This window comes from Lissotriton vulgaris, chromosome 11 (genome assembly GCF_964263255.1).
Source record: "Lissotriton vulgaris chromosome 11, aLisVul1.2, whole genome shotgun sequence".
In the NCBI taxonomy this organism is placed as follows: Eukaryota; Metazoa; Chordata; class Amphibia; order Caudata; family Salamandridae; genus Lissotriton; species Lissotriton vulgaris.
In genome coordinates this window covers 896,060,908-896,081,984 of record NC_141699.1, presented here as the reverse complement: position 1 = coordinate 896,081,984, position 21,077 = coordinate 896,060,908, and positions in this window count along the sequence as shown.

Genomic DNA, 21,077 nt, shown 5'->3' with positions numbered 1-21,077 from the left:
ATTCAGCCGTTCGAGCTAAAAGTGAGTCCAACCGCCCTATGGAAATTAACATGGGAAAAACGCGTTTTGGGACCCCCCTTTTTTCTCGGCCCCCCCTTGACGAAACCCCCCCAAATTTTTAGGGGCTGCTCAGAAACAAAATGTGCCATTTTCCTAAAAATTTCAGCCGATTCCGTCCACAAACGCCAAAGTTATTAGACATAGAATTTTCAGAAATGCCATAGGGAATTAATCCTAACTATATATACCTACTGGCGATAGCCAGTAGGTATATATATATATATATATATATATATATATATATATATATATATATATATATATATATATATATATATATATATATATATATATATATATATATATTCACAGAAAAACCATAGGTTATAGTCCATATATAGTTAGGAATTTGCATTTACAAAACCTTGAAAATTCAATGAAAAAACCATTGGTTATAGAACATATATAGTTAGGAATTTGCATTTACAAAACCTTATTTTACTCGCATAAAACCATTGAAATTCCATATATAGTTAGATGCGCTAACTATATATCGCGCACCCGCAATCCACTGCTGATGATGTCACATATTACATCATTCATGACATGGTTAGTGACATCACTGATGACATCACTGATGACATCTCAAATGACATCACTGATGACAACATCCAGTGACTGTATGTTTCTGTAAAGTTAAAATGTGTCTTACATATTGAAGAATGAGTGGATGTATAAGTGTCTGGAAGAAGGATTTAGTAGGTGCATGACTGACTGTATGAGAGAATGATTAAATGTGTCTTAATGAGTGCATGGGTTAGTGACTAAACTATCTTAATTTGTGCATCATTATATCTGTTGTTCTACAAACTGCTGCATGTGTTGATCAGTAGCTATATGAATAACTGTATGGGTTATTGATTGGTTGTCCAAGTATTTGTATGGGACACTGAGTGTGTGTGTATGGGTAGCTGGGAGGTGTGTGACTCTGTACATAGATGTGTGAGTAGTTGATTCACTATATGTATGGGTTCAAAACTGCATGTGGAAACAGCTGTATGGGCGGATGACTGTGTGCATTAGTGTATTAGTGAGTGAATGGATATCTCAGTGCTACATGTCAAAGTTAGTACATATGTAAAACACAGTACATGTGAGAGTTGACATATATAAATAACTGTGCAGCAGAGCCAGTGAATGTGTGAGTGGCTGTATGGATCATTGTGAACTTGTATCAGGGATTGTATAACAGAGTAAATATGTGTTAGTATATGTTTGAATAAGTAAGGTGTGTATAACTGTATAGTTGAGGAAATGGAAGTGTGATTGATTGTTTGCATGACTGACTAGGTGTGTAAGTAACTCCATGGATGAGTGACAGTCTGTGACTGTCTGTTTACACTGATTGTATCTAAGGTTATATTAGAGTCTGAAGAGGTTCATGGTATTATCACATGAATGATATCATCAGTGATGTGATCAGTAATGTCAAATGAGATGTTATCAGTGATTTTATCAGTGATGTCATTTGAGATGTCATCAGTGATGTCATCAGTGATGTCACTAACCATGTCATGAATGATGTAATATGTGACATCATCAGCAGTGGATTGCGGGTGCGCGATATATAGTTAGCGCATCTAACTATATATGGAATTTCAATGGTTTTATGCGGGTAAAATAAGGTTTTGTAAATGCAAATTCCTAACTATATATGTTCTATAACCAATGGTTTTTTCATTGAATTTTCAAGGTTTTGTAAATGCAAATTCCTAACTATATATGGACTATAACCTATGTTTTTTTCTGTGAATTTCAATGGTTTTTTAATAACAAATATCAAAAGCTGTCAAATGTCAAGTACGTGATAGGTAAAAATGTTTTCGTGTTTATGCACGCTGATGTGCTTTGAACGCTGCCCCCCCCCCTCTCCTCTTTTCTCTTAGTAGTACTCTCTCTTTGCAGATAGTGAAGGGTAGTTAACGCAGACCTTTACCCCCGTTGTAATCCGTCGTACCTGCTTGTCTCTCCATTTGATTGATTGTTATCCAAGCATTTACTGTTTTAGAATTGGTTCTCTTTGGATCATTCTCTATTTACAAACAAGCACAAAGTCGCAATACTCTGTTTAGTCTTTGCAGATAGTGAAAAATCGTGTAAAAAAATAAAAGTAATCGAGCAAAATCAGTAGACCACTAATTGGATCTCTTTTTGACCTCGCTAAAATACAAACATTAGGAACAACCCTTCATGAGAAATACGAAAATAGTGAAATGAACTGAGCTCCACACCATGAGGGCTGCAAGACAGCTCGACTCCGCCACCCACCCCGCCCAAAATAACGACAAACCCTATGCAAATATTATAAATATAGACAACACACCAGCAAAGAAACAGGGTAAAACATTTTATTAAATAACTATTTACATAACTATTTTATACTTTTTGTTGCCCGATCCGGCTAGCTCAATCGATCGAGCATGAAACTCATGCACTGATAGCAAGCGTTGAGAGTTTGTAGAACGATGGCTTCAGATTTTCTACATACGGTGTAGTGGCGCGAACTGGGAGGGGGCGTTTGGATCCTGCCCCTTCCCCAAATAAGATTTTCATACGTGAGTGTTCGTTCATGCTTTTGGTCCCTGAGTTGCTTCGATGTCACTGCCTTACACAAATGGCATAAGTCCTGGATGTTGAGTGCCATACTTCAGAGTTCTAAGCAGCGCTTGTAACACTGTCTAAACCTTATTTGCACCTGCTGCAGCTTCACTATTCAAAGTAAGTGGGGTCCGTTTGTGGACCTGACTGCACTGGAAAACAATGTGATACGGTGCCTCCCTAAACCGCTTGACGGAGGCCCCCGAGGGGCGGTGAGATGGCGCGGACTGGGAGGGGGCGCTTGGCTCCTGCCCCCTCCCCAAGTCGTGTTGCCCTGGTGTGGCCTGAGATCGCCCCCAACATAGGCGGCCGGCTCCCGGGGTCCGGCGGAATTTTTTGCCTTTTGATGACTCTTCCATTCTGGACCTTGTCCCACAATCCGTTTGACCTGAAGACACGCTGTAGTGGGGCGCCCCTTTACCGTTTTAGTTGCCATTCCGCCCGCTTTTGGTACTCTGTGCCTCTTCCGCCATTCAGCTGTTTACCGCCAGCTCTTGCGACTACAGCGTCTCGCTCACCATGTAGTTGAGTTGCTCCCGCTCTTAAGATTTAACAGAACTTTTTGGACTGCTGAAAGCGGTTGTATTCCGACCGCTGGTTGGTGGAGACATTTTGACTATATTCTGGACCTGCGTTGTCGCGTAATGCGTCATATGACGCGCCGCGTTAGCGCACCCGGAAGTGCTCCGGTGCGCAAGGCGCAGCTTCCCGGAAACGATCCAGAGCGCGCCGCGCAGCGCGTAACGTAAGCATAACAGGTCATGTGACTTGTTAATAAAACTTTTCATTGGTTCATTTTACTTTTGTTTTCCTAATGATGTAAGACTAGGTCATGTGACCTAAAAATAACACTTTTCATTGGATTAAAACATTTTTTTTCCCAAACGATGAAAGCCCCACCTTGTTTCTGGATGTTTCAGACTGAAGCTGGCGTCACCATGAGAGCACCACCATCTCGTAGCTCCGTCGTGGCCATTCCGCAAGCAATCATGGCAGCCGCTCCCCACCGGAAGCCTGCGGGAGTCGAGGGCCCCCAAGACTTTTGTAGAATCTTCAAGGCTGAGGGGACGCTTTCGAGAATGGGACCCAAGCCCTGGCAGACAAGCGTCCGAGTTCCAAGGTGTCCCAGGGCCATTTTACTGGACCAGGCCCAAATCCGAAGAGCCGGCCGCCATTTTAAGAGTCCTGTGGCAGCCGCCTATCGCTGCACCGCAAGAGTGGGAGCAACTCAACTACATGGTGAGCGAGACGCTGTAGCCGTAAGAGCGGGCGGTAAACAGCTGAATGGCGGAAAAAGCACAGTGTAGCAAAAGCGGGCGGAATGGCGACTGAAACGATAAAGGGGCGCCCCACTACAGCAGACGAGCCTCCGCCATGTGCTTCAAAACTGCATACGTATCTCGTTATATCAAGGTTGGGCAACCAGTACACAACAAGCAGTTACGAGTCCCATTTACACCGGCGCCATTTTGGGCGCGGCCGGGCAGGTCCAGGATCTAGTCAAACATAACAAATGAGGCTGACGTCTCTGAAGCAGTTGACGCACAGCAGGACATAGCAAATAAACATGAAGTCTCTAAAGCTGTTAACTCACTGCAGGACAAAACAAGTGACATATAAGAAAAACAAAAATATCAAGGATATAGTTGTCAGATCAAAGATGCCTATTCAGAAGGCCTTGAGTCAAAGAAATATCATCACTGGGGCTCCAGTGATTGGCAACCATAGATGTGGTATTTGTAAAATCTGTCCACAAGCCATTGAAACTGCCGAATTTACCTTCAATAATACATCTATTCCCCTGCCAACTATGACAAACTGTAAAACTGCGAACATTGTTTATCTTTTAATTTGCCCTTGTAACAAAGGCTATGTGGGTGAATCGTCACGCTCTGTAAATACCAGGATCACGGAACACAAATCAGCGATACGTACGCAAAAGTTAACTGCCCCCTTAGTATCACATTATATGGATAAGGACCACAAACCTGATGACATCCGCTGGATAGTCTTAGAAAAAATTGTGGCAAAAGCTGGCATTAACACAGATAAAATCCGTCGCAAACGAGAAGTTTTTTGGATATTTACTTTGGACACGTTTAAATCAGGCCTTAATTCCGAAATTCCGTGGCAGCAAGCTATCCTTTAATATCACCATCTGAACATAAGTTTAAATAAAATAGAGGTACTTGACTCTAACCTTATACCAAAATATAATATACACATTTTCTTAACAATTAAGCTAATTAATATGTGAGGCCTCTTAATGAGAGCATGTTTATATTTTAAAACAAAGGGGCACCTGAATTCAAGTTTCTAGAGAACTTTAAAATAGAGGAAATGTGCTATTATTTAAACTTCATATACCATCTAACTATAAATACAAATTGTCCACAAATATAAACAGCTTCTTGTTGATTAACTCTAACACCCAAAAATATAACATCTTCAAACGATATATACATATCGACCTCCACAGTGGTTTCGGCTTTGTGAAACTGGGAGCCAGATCAAGTTAAAGTCCTTCTTCCAATAGCTTAATAGCTTTAATTACAGTATTCTAAACGTCGCACTAGTCTGCTTTTGATCTCTATGTAAACAAGTGGGATTCGTGTCCCGTTCGGGCATCGTCATCGAGCTGCGCCCGGGGTAATTGGCCACAGCTGCCAGCCATGTAACACGAGTAAACGAACGCGCGTTTTTTTTAAATAAATAAGCCCGTATCCGCCCAGTCCGTTTAGATCGCGGACATCGGAAGCATCATCGCAACAGAACCCCCGTTAGAACGCTAGAGCTGCAGTATTATAAGGTACGTTCAGAACCCGCCAAGTATAACATGCCGGCTAATGTAGAAACTCTTTGCAAAAAAGCTAAACTAAACATGGGTATGCCGATTTTAATTTTGCTTTCATTCTGCATTCCCTCCAACAGTGGCAAATACCCTCAGCAAGCGCAGCTGACAGCGTTATTAGATCAAGGTAATGACACCAACATGCCCTATCTGGGAAACACTATATAGTAGTATTTAAATATGGTAACATAGAGTTGTCCTTGTTTTGTGTCCCCTTATATTCAGATTAACTAAAAAGAAAGTGATTCAAAAGCTTGTACCTTTTCGGTGGTTTACCTTGCGACAAAAATACTTCAGAAATATCAGATTTTTAAGGTATGCGTTAATGCCGTACGAAAAATGTGATTAAAAGACTAATACTACAAAGTGTGTAAAGTGTGTAATCACACCAAGATAATATCAGAACATATTATGACGCTAGGACCTGTCTTTGATATAAAATCTATATTTACCTATACAGTGCCTGCCTCTAAATGACAAATGAGAGTCTTTAGATATGAATAACATATAATTAATAAAGGCACCAAGTTAAAAAACTTTTAATCGTACGAATAGACTCTCAGATAGTAACCTTCTTTTGTCCTCACTCAAACTTAGAACCAGTTCTCTAAATTAAGGATCCCAAAGTTTCACTTTATTCTTCAACATATGATGTGATTTGATGGATACTAAACCACGCGGCAGGAGTAAATAAGGTATTTCTTCTTTTGTCCTCACTCAAATTTAGAACCAGTTCTCTAAATTAAGGATCCCAAAGTTTCACTTTATTCCTCCACATATGATGTGATTTGATGGATACAAAACCACGCGGCAGGAGTAAATAAGGTATTTCTATAGAATAGATAATACTATGATAAAAAATACACAGCCGAATTTGAACTCAATTGGGTACATATCTATTTTTCAGAATACCTAACTTTGGACTAATGATATTAATTGTGTCACCACAAGAGGCAAAAACGTTGATACGTCATCCTGTCCTTTGTTGTGTAAGTAGAAATAGTCCTTACCTTATTCCACCTACATCCCAAATCCTCAACTCTTCATCCCTTTAGTTAGGTTGCCTCTGAGTTGATAGTGTAAGGCCTTATTCCTCTGTATCCATGTCTATACCATTTCTTTGGACTCTCTCTCTTTGTTCTATCTTTCTTTTCATGAAATTCTAGTACCTAATAGAGAGCTGCTGGTAACAAAATCTATCCCCAAAGAAAACTATCAAAACTAGAACTGTGAATGAAATAGATACACTTTAAGTGACGATCTTTCATCTAGCTAGTAATGCCAATTGTCAACAAATATGCACCGATATATCTGGAGAGCATAAAAATTAGATAGTCTGGCGTTAATTATAATCTGCTGTTTGCACTAAAAAGCTGAAAAATGTACATATACCCTTACAGCAACGGCAATAGACCCGTAAAATATAGAAATGTAAACTGAGTTGTAAATAGCTGTAATGTAGAAGTGTGTCTGAATTGTAAATATATTTAAATATGTTTTTGTTCTTGTTGTTTCTGTTTAGGTTAAATCACTGTTTTTGGTTTATGTTTAATATACGAATGACGGTCACCTGACGAAGGCCTCAGGCCGAAACGCGCGTAGTTCCACTCAACCGCATTGCCTTCATCAATTTACCAACAACTGAATATTTCGTATATCACAGGGTTAATGTATATATGTAATTGTGTTTATGTAAATTTTTCTGTTTTCACTTATTAATGTTTCTTGATATCATGGAATACACATCAAGCTTCTTCTTAAATGTAAACAATGAATTAAAAAAGTAAATGAATTTTGCACAAAAGATATAAATAACAAACAAAATATACAAAAAACAAATAATATATAATAAACTAAAGGATTTTTGTATAACTTTTCGTTTCAGCACACATTTATTTGATTGTTTTAAAGGGTCTATTTATTCTGTTTAGATTCTGATTCAGGGAGTATCTTTTCCCTTAGAGTTTAGCTACACTGCCTTTCTCTACATGGACAAAACAAGTGAACCTGAAACCTCTGGAATAATTGTCGCTCAAAAGATCAACACACAAAACTCTGTAGAGCCTGAAGAAAGAAAAACAGAAGGGCACTGTAGTTTCAGACACACTTAACACTAATGACTTAACAAAGATATCGTCTGTTTATGAAGCAGTTATCATGTTCACAGAATTGACAAAGAAGTGTGCAGACACCAATGCTATTAAGAAACACAAGGAAATCCCTAACACATCAGCATTCTCGGAAGAGGTTGACACAGATAACATCTTAAGGAACAAAGAAAGACAAAATAAGGATGAGGAAGTTATCACTTTAGTTTTTTCATCAGCTAGCGACAGCAAGAAACATACTGTAATGGAGATTAGAGAGGCTACGGATGGATGAATAAATTATCCAAAGAAATGGCGACTCCCCCCCTTTACCAGATTAGCTAAATCTTTGCGTAATTTGGACATTAAAGTTATAATATTGTTGTTGTTGTTATGGTTATAGTTCTGGTTAATTTTAGCAAGAAACACATTGTAATGGAGATTAGAGAGGCTACGGATGGGTGAATAAATTATCAAAAGAAATGGCGACTCCCCCCTTTAGCAGATTAGCTAAATGTTTGCGTAATTTGGGCATAAAAGTTATATTATTGTTGTTGTTGTTGTTATCGTTATAGTTCTGGTTAATTTCCATTCAGAGTGTCCTACACAGCACCACTCTAGGTAAACACTACTTTATGTAAAACCTGGGACATAGCACTCATTGAAACTATAGTTGGTCACCATGGGGTTTAAAGAAGGGATGGTTCTTCACCTGGGTGCCTTCCACAACTCAGCACGTTGTGCTGCCTTGGGACTATTCGCACAAAAGACAGCTTCTGACCATTGTTGTTTTTTTTTATCAAAAAATGTTTAAATATATTTACAGTTTTTGTTGCGTTCGTTATATTTAAAAGTTAATAAAGTTTTATAATCCAACTTTCTTGGAGTACTATATTTTTTTTAAAAATCGGGTGAATGGGGCCTTGAATCGGGTTATTGTCATGTGTGGGCTTTGCAAGTGTACTGCTATAGGATCGGACATTTCAAACTCAAATGCACGTTCTTTTTCTTACCTTTCCGAAGCATGGAGCGCAATAGCAGGCAGAGAAAGGGTGATGCACGTGTTGAACACTGCCTGGCCTGGCAAGTTGCTGGCAGTGCCCCCCCGCCCGCTCCTGAAAGAGGGCACACACACACCGCCGCCCCGAGTACTTCACAAATCTTTAAAAGACCATGCGCTTGTTCATGAGGCTTAAATGGTTTATCACCCCTTCTAGAACCCCTGCATCGACCCTCTGACGTTTCCTGGAAGAATTAGCACGTAACACAATACCAAGCCCTGTCAGCTGAAACCCCCGAGGAATCGTGGGGCATATTATCAAGGGGGTTTATTTCCGCTTTTTTGGCTTTAAAAGCCAAAAAAAAGGAGATAAAATTATCTCCCTATTACCAAGCTGTCGCTAACACCAGTTAGTGACAGCTAAAAGGAGATAGCGACCATCTTGGGCCCCGCTTTGCATGTCAGTGATATTTATCACTAATGACATGCAAAGTGGGCATGCCAAGATGTTAGCGACTGGAAACAGTCCCTAACCATCGCTATCTCCTATTACCAACTTTTGGAGATATTCGCGCTAAGCGCGAATATCTCCAAAAGCTAACACCTGCCCTGAGCAGTTTTTATCACAACAACCAAGGGCTTTGACTCATCCACAGTAAAGCAGAGTCCAATACTAGAATAAACAAAAAAGGTGCAAATACTGTGACTGATTTCACAAAAGACCGCTTATTCGGAACCCAAACTAACAATGACTCAATTGCTAGTCGGCTTTTGAAATAAATCAATTGTATTTATTTATGTATATTTGAAATATCTTATTTTTTGTACATACTGACAAACAAAGGAAAAAAGCTTTTTACATGTATATATATAGAAAACAAAACACCAACAGAAGATAGGCAGAATGATTTACAGTAGGACCAGCAGTCCGTGTGGTGAACACAATCTTTCATACATCAGTCGTTCCACATTCACACTCACATTCCATACATATCATACTCAACATTGTGCATGTGAAATAAACCAAACAAGGAAGTAAATGAGGTCAGACAAACCAAGTTGAAAGCAAATCACAAGTAGCTTTAAAAGTATTGAAGGATACTCAATATCACAATGATTGTATAACAAGCAAAATATATACAATTCCTTTCTGACCACAAAACCCAAGCAACAGAGGGTACACAAGGTCGACGCGTTTCGAATCGGACCCTTTGTCCGATTCTCATCAGGACCAAAAGATCTGTGAAAAGGAAAAAATTCCCTTTAATACACTTGCATTTGTAAAATTAAAACAGCGACCAACAAAGCCAAACAGAGCTTCCTACCTGAGTGTATTCAGTATTAGGGCACGGGAATTTACTGTGGAAAAAGAGTTAGTCTGAAGTTAGTACTCAATTACTAGCAGAACCTATGGTCATTTAGGTGGTGCACCGATGGGAAAAATTGTACCTGTGTCAGGTGTTGATGAATCCAAAGGGGGCTGCGTTCAAAATAAGGGAACCATCTTGACAAGGCGCTTTTAAATGTAAAGGCTATAAAAAATAGAAGACATGTAAACCATGAGTTTTTACACTATACGGAGGATAGCCATGAGCTGGTTTTTCTAGCGGTATTGACGTGAAAAATACCTCTGGGACGTGGAAGGTTGCTCCAAGTCCCGTTCCGATTGTATACGTGAGGAACTGAATCACCAATTCAAAGCCGCTGGCTGAAAGAGAGTCAGGGGGCGTGTGTTTAGTTCAGGCGTTCGAACGCTTAAAAATAAAGTTAAACGTCGCTCGGCAGACGTGTGCTAAAGTTACCTTGTGTGAGCTTCAATCACAGCGATAACCGGTGCGTCTCTCAGTCTTCCGCAAGCCGGTGTTCGTGTTGCAGGTTCACACCCGGTAGTGAAATGAAGACAAACAGTGCGCGAGATCTCGGTCACATGGTCACAAGGGGAATTCTGGGAGTTGTAGTTGAAGTAAATCGCGTAGTTTATTAGAGTACTCGGGATACTTCTGATAATTCATTTAACCCATTTAGGACCGTATTGAATCTTAAAATAAGGGTAGCTTCACGCTGGCACAGTTTTTCTTCGATATCACCGCCCCTTATGTCCAAATCGACTTTAGACAACACCGTCCATTTGATGTCCTGTTCCGTGTGTCCAGCAGAAGTCCAATGGCTAACAAGTGGTGCATTTGCAACAACTTTTTTTACTCGAGATTTGTGTTGGCTGATACGCTGTCTGATTTCCTGAGATGTTTTGCCAACATACAGTTTTTGGCAGGGGCATAAAATTCCGTAAACGACATTTTTTGATTTGCAGTTAGTAAATGTCTGGTGCTTCCAAAAAATTCCATTGTATGAAAACACGTCACCTTCAATAGTTTTGTCGCAACAAACACAAGTGCCACATTTATGATGACCCCGTATAGGCTGTAGGCCCATCAAATTTCTTACGCCTAATTCTTAAAAATTGGCCAAACGGAAGATTTTGGCGAAGATTCCTCGGGTGGTTACTGATGTAATGTAATGCCCGATTTCGGTCTGTTGCTTTTCTGAATAGCGTTGTCGCCAATAGGCGTAATTGCTCAGCCAAAGATGAATATTTTGATCATGCCCAAAAACTGTTGGAACGTCTTGTGGACCGTGGGTACCCCAAAAAACTGCTCAAAAATGCCATGCGTAGAGCATGGTGGACCCCACGAGAGACTTTGCTGGAGAAAAAGAATAAGCAAAGTCTTGAAAGAACAGTTTGCGTCACGACATTTTGCCCGCACGCAAATCAACTTAAGAAAACCATCAACCAGAACTGGCACTTAGTAAGGCATCTTGAAGACAGCTTACTCCAACCACCACTGTTTGCCTTTAAAAAAGAAAAAAGCATTGCTAACTTTTTAGTTCGCGCAACAGTCCCTGTAAAGGAACCACCCACATTAAGAAATTTGATGGGCCTACAGCCTATACGGGGTCATCATAAATGTGGCACTTGTGTTTGTTGCGACAAAACTATTGAAGGTGACGTGTTTTCATACAATGGAATTTTTTGGAAGCACCAGACATTTACTAACTGCAAATCAAAAAATGTCGTTTACGGAATTTTATGCCCCTGCCAAAAACTGTATGTTGGCAAAACATCTCAGGAAATCAGACAGCGTATCAGCCAACACAAATCTCGAGTAAAAAAAGTTGTTGCAAATGCACCACTTGTTAGCCATTGGACTTCTGCTGGACACACGGAACAGGACATCAAATGGACGGTGTTGTCTAAAGTCGATTTGGACATAAGGGGCGGTGATATCGAAGAAAAACTGTGCCAGCGTGAAGCTACCCTTATTTTAAGATTCAATACGGTCCTAAATGGGTTAAATGAATTATCAGAAGTATCCCGAGTACTCTAATAAACTACGCGATTTACTTCAACTACAACTCCCAGAATTCCCCTTGTGACCATGTGACCGAGATCTCGCGCACTGTTTGTCTTCATTTCACTACCGGGTGTGAACCTGCAACACGAACACCGGCTTGCGGAAGACTGAGAGACGCACCGGTTATCGCTGTGATTGAAGCTCACACAAGGTAACTTTAGCACACGTCTGCCGAGCGACGTTTAACTTTATTTTTAAGCGTTCGAACGCCTGAACTAAACACACGCCCCCTGACTCTCTTTCAGCCAGCGGCTTTGAATTGGTGATTCAGTTCCTCACGTATACAATCGGAACGGGACTTGGAGCAACCTTCCACGTCCCAGAGGTATTTTTCACGTCAATACCGCTAGAAAAACCAGCTCATGGCTATCCTCCGTATAGTGTAAAAACTCATGGTTTACATGTCTTCTATTTTTTATAGCCTTTACATTTAAAAGCGCCTTGTCAAGATGGTTCCCTTATTTTGAACGCAGCCCCCTTTGGATTCATCAACACCTGACACAGGTACAATTTTTCCCATCGGTGCACCACCTAAATGACCATAGGTTCTGCTAGTAATTGAGTACTAACTTCAGACTAACTCTTTTTCCACAGTAAATTCCCGTGCCCTAATACTGAATACACTCAGGTAGGAAGCTCTGTTTGGCTTTGTTGGTCGCTGTTTTAATTTTACAAATGCAAGTGTATTAAAGGGAATTTTTTCCTTTTCACAGATCTTTTGGTCCTGATGAGAATCGGACAAAGGGTCCGATTCGAAACGCGTCGACCTTGTGTACCCTCTGTTGCTTGGGTTTTGTGGTCAGAAAGGAATTGTATATATTTTGCTTGTTATACAATCATTGTGATATTGAGTATCCTTCAATACTTTTAAAGCTACTTGTGATTTGCTTTCAACTTGGTTTGTCTGACCTCATTTACTTCCTTGTTTGGTTTATTTCACATGCACAATGTTGAGTATGATATGTATGGAATGTGAGTGTGAATGTGGAACGACTGATGTATGAAAGATTGTGTTCACCACACGGACTGCTGGTCCTACTGTAAATCATTCTGCCTATCTTCTGTTGGTGTTTTGTTTTCTATATATATACATGTAAAAAGCTTTTTTCCTTTGTTTGTCAGTATGTACAAAAAATAAGATATTTCAAATATACATAAATAAATACAATTGATTTATTTCAAAAGCCGACTAGCAATTGAGTCATTGTTAGTTTGGGTTCCGAATAAGCGGTCTTTTGTGAAATCAGTCACAGTATTTGCACCTTTTTTGTTTATTCTGAGCAGTTTTTAGCCATGTTATCCAATGGAAGGTGGATAACATGGCTAAGAGCATTTGCTGGATAATGCATGAATATCGCTGACTTTTCAGCGATATTCATGCATTGCGGCCGTTTTTTATCGCATTTGCGATAAACCTTGCTAATAGCAAGGTTTATCTGCGATAAAATTCGCAGATGTGCGGCGATAATTTTTGTCTCTAAACAAGTTAGAGACAAAAATTGTCGCTAGTTGTTGGTAATATGCCCCCGGGTTTTTCCTTGCAGGAATCGGGAGGCGGAAGACTAGCACTGAAATCAGTAGTCTCACGCCTGAATCGGGAGGATTGGTATGTCTGGATTCTCTACAGCTGGGGCCATAAACTACATCCGCAGGGCTAGGTGATAGCCTGGGTCCGGCCTGGACAATCGGACACAGAGGAAGAGGAGTGTCAGAGGGTGCGGTAGTGAATAGGGTGAAAGGGAGGTGTCGGGCGGGCACAGGGTGTGATTCTCAGGGAAGAGCAGCGCAGATGGGGGGAAGTATATGGCCCATGCATGAGAGAGAGAGCGGGGGTGACCAGTGCGTGGGGGAGATGCTTGCGAGGGTGGGGAGCCGTGCTGAGGATCGGCGGCGTGCAGAGAGTGGGTCTGGTCAAGGCATCTAAAATGGCTGCCGTGCACGACAAAATATTGGCATTGGACAAAAAGGCAAGATGGCGCAGACAATGTTTATCAATAAGGATTCATTTATAACAAAATATTTACTCGCAGTGACAAAATGGTGGTCAACACTTCCGGATTTCCATCGAATCGAACGTTAACAGACGTCACGCAGCAAAAAAAAAAAAAAAAGCTCACGCACAGCCGCTGGAAGACATGTATCAACATATATGAGCCTCCTCAGCCACCCTCAGAAAACATAAGGGGTCAGGATACGTCTCCCGCACCCCCTTATACCTAGTAATTTAATTAAAACGAAACACAAAATGGCGAATTCCCGTTTCGCTACCAGTTTGCGGCCCAGTTCACGGCCCGGGAAGCGCTTCTACCGTGAAAAATATATATTTTTTTATTTTCCGCACGGGACCCTTTAATAACTCCAACATCATTCCTAGGGGGTCAAGAGAGGTATACCTTGCCCCCTTTCATTAAATTCCCCCTTCGTTTTTCACCTCTTCTTCTCTCTCGATCCTACCGAGAGATAAGATGGCGGCCACTCCGGACTGTTTAGAATGTTGACAGACACCGGAGAGCCAATCAGCTTTCTGCGCGCAAAGTTCCGTTTCGCGAAAAGTAAGCGGACCGGAGCGCAGCCCGGAGCGCTGTTACAGATATATATCTTGTTTTGAACGTTAATTTCTCAAAAACCACTGGAGCACATATATTGAGACCTAGCAAAGGCACATCGGGCTAACAGTCCCTACAATTTTGCCAAGTTTCGTGCAAATCCATTCAGCCGTTCGAGCTAAAAGTGAGGCCAAAGGCCCTATGGAAAAATGAATGGGAAAAACGTGTTTTGGGACCCCCCTTTTTTCTCGGCCCCCCCTTGATGAAACCCCCCCGAATTTTCAGGGGCTGCTCAGAAACAAAATGTGCCATTTTCCTGAAAATTTCAGCCGATTCCGTCCACAAACGCCAAAGTTATTAGACATAGAATTTTCAAAAGTTCCATAGACAAATAATCCTAACTATATATACCTACTGGCGACACGCCAGTAGGTAATATATATATATATATATATATATATATATATATATATATATATATATATTACCTACTGGCGATAGCCAGTAGGTATATATAGTTAGGATTTTTTCTCTATGGAACTTTTGAAAATTCTATGCCTAATAACTTTGGCGTTTGTGGTAACATTGGCTGAAATTTTCAGGAAAATGGCACATTTTGTTTCTGAGCAGCTCCTGGAAATTTGGGGGGGGTTCGTCAAGGGGGGGCCGAGAAAAAAGGGGGGTCCCAAAACGCGTTTTTCCCATGTTAATTTCCATAGGGCGGTTGGCCTCACTTTTAGCCCGAACGGCTGAATGGATTTCCACGAAACTTGGCAAAATTGTAGGGACTGTTTGCCCGATGTGCCTTTGCTAGGTCTCAATATATGTGCTTCAGTGAATTTTGAGAAATTAACGTTTAAAACAAGATATATATCTGTAACAGCGCTCCGGGCAGCGCTCCGGTTCGCGAACTTTTCGCGTATCGGAACTTTGCGAAGCGAAGCTGATTGGCTCTCCGGTGTCTGTCAACATTCTAAACAGTCCGGAGCGGCCGCCATCTTGTCTCTCGGTAGGATCGAGAGACAAGAGGAGGCCAAAACAAAGGGGGAAATGAAGGAAAGGGGGCAAGGTAGACCCCTTCTGACCCCCTAGGATTGATGAGGGGGATATTATAGAGCCACGCCGGGCCCAAAAAAAAAAAAAAATTCCGATTTTTTCGCCGTAGAGACGCGTCTTGGTACGCGAACCGGGCAGCTAACCGGGAAGCTAACCGGCAGTGTAACGGGAGTCTGAGGAGTAGCTGATTGGCTGTCAACATTGTAAACAGTCCGGAGCGGCCGCCATCTTGTCTCTCTGTAGGATCGAGAGACAAGAGGAGGCCAAAACAAAGGGGGAAATGAAGGAAAGAGGGCAAGGTAGACCCCTTCTGACCCCCTAGGATTGATGAGGGGGATATTATAAAGCCACGCGGGGCCAAAAAAAAAAAAAAAAAAATCCGATTTTTTCGCCGTAGAGACGCGTCTTGGTACGCGAACCGGGCAGCTAACCGGGCAGCTAACCGGGAAGCTAACCGGCAGTGTAACGGGAGTCTGAGGAGAAGCTGATTGGCTGTTATCATTGTAAACAGTCTGGAGCGGCCGCCATCTTGTCTCTCTGTGGGATCGAGAGACAAGAGGTGAAAAAAAAAAAGGTGTAAATGAATGAAAGGGGTAAGGCAGACCCCTCCTAAACCCCTAGGATTGATGAGGGGGCTATTAAAGTTCCCTGGGGGGTGAAAAAAAAAAATTGCGATTTTTCGTGGTAAAGGTGCTTCCTGGTACGTTAACCGGGCAGCTAACCGGCAGCGTAACGGGAGTCCGACATATTGTGTTTTTTGAACGTTTGTGATATGTGCACGTGTGGAATTTGTCTAATTAAGGTTAAAAAAATATATATATATCTTTAAGCGTGTTCTGGCGCGCTTACGTTTGGGGTTTGGTTTGCGCTGCAGAGACGATACGTCACGGTTATGCGATGCATCATGAGGCGTCTCACGGGCTACGTGATACGTCACCTAATAAAGAATATATTTTACAGCTATAGATATTAGCTTTTAAAAAACCAATGAAATTCACAGAAAAAACCATAGGTTATAGACCATATATAGTTAGGAATTTGCATTTACAAAACCTTGAAAATTCACTGAAAAAACCATAGGTTATAGACCATATATAGTTAGGGATTAGCATTTAAAAAACCTTATTTTATTTGCACAAAACCATTGAAATTCCATATATAGTTAGTTGCACTAACTATATATCGCGGACCCGCAATCCACTGCTAATGATGTCACATATTACATCATTCATGACATGGTCAGTGACATCACTGATGACATCACTGATGACATCTCAAATGACATCGCTGATGACATCACTGATGACATCTCAAATGACATCACTGATGACATCACTGACATCTCATTTGACATTACTGATTACATCACTGATGATATCATTTATGTGATAATACATCTTCAGACTCTAATATAACCTTAGATACACTCAGTGTAAACAGGCACTCACAGACTGTCACACATCCATGGAGTTACTCACACACCTAGTCAGTCATGCAAAGAATCAATCACACCTCCATTTCCACAACTATACAGTTATACACACCTTACTTATTCAAACATATACTAACACATATTTACTCTCTTATACAATCCTTGATACAAGTTCACAATGATTCATACAGCCACTCTCACATTCACTGGCTCTTATGTTCAGTTATTTATATATGTCAACTCTCACATGGAGTGTGTTTTACATATGTACTTACTTTGACATGTAGAACTGAGATATCCATTCACTCACCAATATACTCATGCACACAGTCAACTGTCCATACAGCTGTTTCTACATGCACTTTTGAACCCATACACCTAGGGAATCAACTGCTCACACATCTATGCACCTCCCAGCCACCCACACACATACTCAGTCTCCCATACAAATACTTGGGCAACCATTCAATAACCCATATAGTTACTGATATAGCTACTGATTTAAACATGCAGCAGTTTACAGAAGAACATAAATAATGATTGCCAAATTAAGACACTTTAATCACTAACCCATGCACTCTATGTTTTTTTAAGTGAATTTGTAAGGTTTTTTAAATGCTAATTCCTAACTATATAAGGCTTGAAACCTATGGTTTTTTCAGTGAATTTGCAAGGTTTTTTAAATGCTAATTCCTAACTATATCAGGCGTGAAACCTATATTTTTTTTCAATAAATTTCAAACGTTTGGTAAATGCTAATTCTATTAGCGGATAACGTTTATATATGTTATTATCCTTTTGGGACAACCTGAGCAGCCATCTTGTTTCTTAGGAGAAGTGAGGCACAAGAGAGCACAAAACAAGAGTGGAGAACGCGAAAAGGGGGCAGGGTTGAGACCCCCTGACCCCCTAGCCCTTCTCAGGGGGTCCCAGAAGGACCACCAAGTGCAAAAATGTTTTTATTCATTTTTTTAAATCGCGAGGTACGCGCACAGTCCGCGTACCCTATGCGTACGGTGCACGAACCCCGCAATTTTTTTTTTTTGCCCTTGGGGGTCCTTTTGGGCCCTCTTTTCATGTTTTCCACTCTTTTTTGGGCTGTCTTGTGCCTCAGTTCTCCTGAAAAACAAGATGGTTGCCAACACTTCCTGGCTTGGACAGTTTGGAATGTTGACAGTCGACTGCCAGCCAATCAGAAACTCGCTCGCGCACGTAAGGGTACGGGTACGGTGAGCGCATATAGATATATAATTTGATCAAATTCAATTTTCTCAACAACTACTGGAGGGATTTTCACCAAATATAGAAAAGGCACTACTGCATACCTGTCCCTACCATTTTGCCAAGTTTGGTGTAATTCCGTTCAGCCGTTCGGGCTGTAGCCGTGTCTAAAGGTCCTATAGAAAATGCCATTTGAAAAATTTCAAATTCAATTTTCTCAAGAACTACTGGAGGGATTTACACCAAATATACAAAAGGCACTGCTGCATACCAGTCCCTACCATTTTGCCAAATCTGGTATAATTCCGTTCAGCTGTTCGAGCTGTAGCCTTGTCAGAATGTCCCTATGGAAATTAACATGGCGAAAACACGTTTTGGGACCCCCCTTTTTTCTAGGCCCCCGCTTGACGAATCACCCTGAAAATTTCAGGGAAAGGGCGGAGCGCAGCAAGCCAAATTTAAGGAAAATTACAGGCAGATCCCTCAATCTGCGCCAAAGTTATTCCCAATAGAATGTTCGGAATTTTCTATGGTAACTAGGTCCTAACTATATATACCTACTGGCGACCGCCACCAGTAAAGTTTCTATGAGGAAAGCGTTTTTTGTTTTACCAATAACTTTGGCGCCGCTTGACTAATCTCATGAACTTTTCACAAATCTTCCCCTTTTATGTTCAGCTACTCAGTTGAAAGTTTTTAGTAATCCTTCAAGCAGTAAGCGAGAAAAAAAGGGGTCCCAAAACTCGTTTTCCCCTTGCTATCAGTTTTGAACACGATAACAGGGCAAAACGCTGAACGGAATTACACCAAATTTGGCAGAAAGCTAGATATTGGTAGAGAAAGCGTGCCTTTTGTTATTTGCTGTAAATCCATTATGTAGTTTCAGAGCAATTTAGGTTAAAAAAATATGGATATCTGGGAGCCCAACAGCCTGCTGAAACCATACTGAAATGTGATTGGCTATCAAACATGAAGTGTTGCTAGCCATCTTGAGACTCGATTGAACAGATTCCCACAAAAAATGGAAAAAAATATAAGGAGGGAGGAGAGAAACACCCTGATCCCCTAGGGCCAAAAAAAGCATTTTTTAAAAAATTTTTGGGTGGGATCCGTGGATCTGGCTGAAAATAAAACAAAAATGAAGCACACTTCTGCACTTCGTTGATTATCTGCTCCCAGGTAGGCCAGGTCCCAGGGACATTGTTTAAATAATGGAGGGTGCACGGGTCCCCTACTAGAGGTTAATTGAACCCCTGACACCACCACCTCTATGGGATTTTTGGTATAATTTATGCAGGGGTGCCCGCATGACACCCCCCATGTCCCAGGGATCACTACCTCCTCGGGGCTTGTTTATTTAATTAATGGAGGGGGCCTCTTGACCCCCTCCTATCCCCAGCACCTGCCACCTCACTGTGGCTTTCCATTTAATAATGCCCCAGGGTTTTCATTTTTATAAGTGGTGGCCGTGTGGACCATCAATTCCCCGGGGCAATAAATAGAATTAATGTAATTCTTAAAATACCTGGCCCCGGGAGGGGTCCCCAGGGCCCAGATTGGCCTTGGGAAGTGGTGCAACGCAGCCCATCTTCCCTTAGAAAACAAAACTAAAGTTGTAAAAAAATCCCGGCAACTGGCCAGAGGTCTGACCCCCTTTCTCCAAAACTCTGAAAATGTACCCCCTGTAACTTTCATTAAGTCCTACACTGTGGGATTGCTAAAAAGACTTTGTGGTTCATCCTCTTCCTCTACCAATCTGCAAACACGACTCCTGGAACACTGCTGGTTGAGAAATGAAGTCCTCTTTAATGCTAAGGGTCCTTGGAGGCCAAGGAGCCCTCCTGGTACTTTGTGTGAGTCCTACACAGTGGGACTCCTGAGAGCTGCTCAGAGGCCCCACCTCCTTTCTCCAACACTCTGAAAACACCATTAGCACTTTAAAAACTATATAATTTCACTGAAAAAACTAAAGGTCACAGGAATGCTATAGTTAGAAATTGTATTTTAAAAACCTTGGAAATTCCCTGGAAAAAAACAAAGGTTATAGGGACTTTATAGTTAGGTTCAGGTTTCACTCATACATATCTATTTGCAGGCACTGGGAGTTGTGATTAAGGAAGAAATAGCCCCCACACGCTGTGAGACAAATGGCTCATAGACATTGGTGGCCAGCTATAAAAATGTATATTCACTGTGACAGTGAAGGAGGGATTCTTCTCAAAGTAAAAGGTAGGAAGGCTATTGTTACAACCAAGAATGTAATGTACAATTTCTACATGATAGGATGCATGAGAAATATAGGTTGAAATCACGTTTGTGTTTCCCTTCGGTATTGGCTAAGTCAGTCCATGCAGGTAAAATGTGACCTCTGGACTGAATTGTCTTTTGATTGAATTCTGACAACAGTTAATCGACACAACATGAAAAGTTCATTCTTTTATGGACTGAGTCCAATTAGAGAATTTTAGACCCTGCAGTCTGTGATTGATAAATATGAGTTGAGATTAGTGCAAAAGGATAAAGCTTAAGCATGGAAGGATGGATATTAAGATTAACTGTTTGAGTGTGAGGTAATAAAGGACCATACCTCGTCACCCGGCATGTTTTCTTACGCATGCCCTTACAACGCGGTCATTACAATGACTGTGTTGTGACAATGTATGCCATTATTCCACTAGTCGGAACAACAACTTGCTCTAGGGGGACGCTCGATGTTGGAATAGTATAATTTACTATTCCAACTCCAGTCTGTGAAACAGTAAGGAAGGTGTTAGATTTAAAATCCAACACCTTCTGGCACCCCAAGCAAGTTG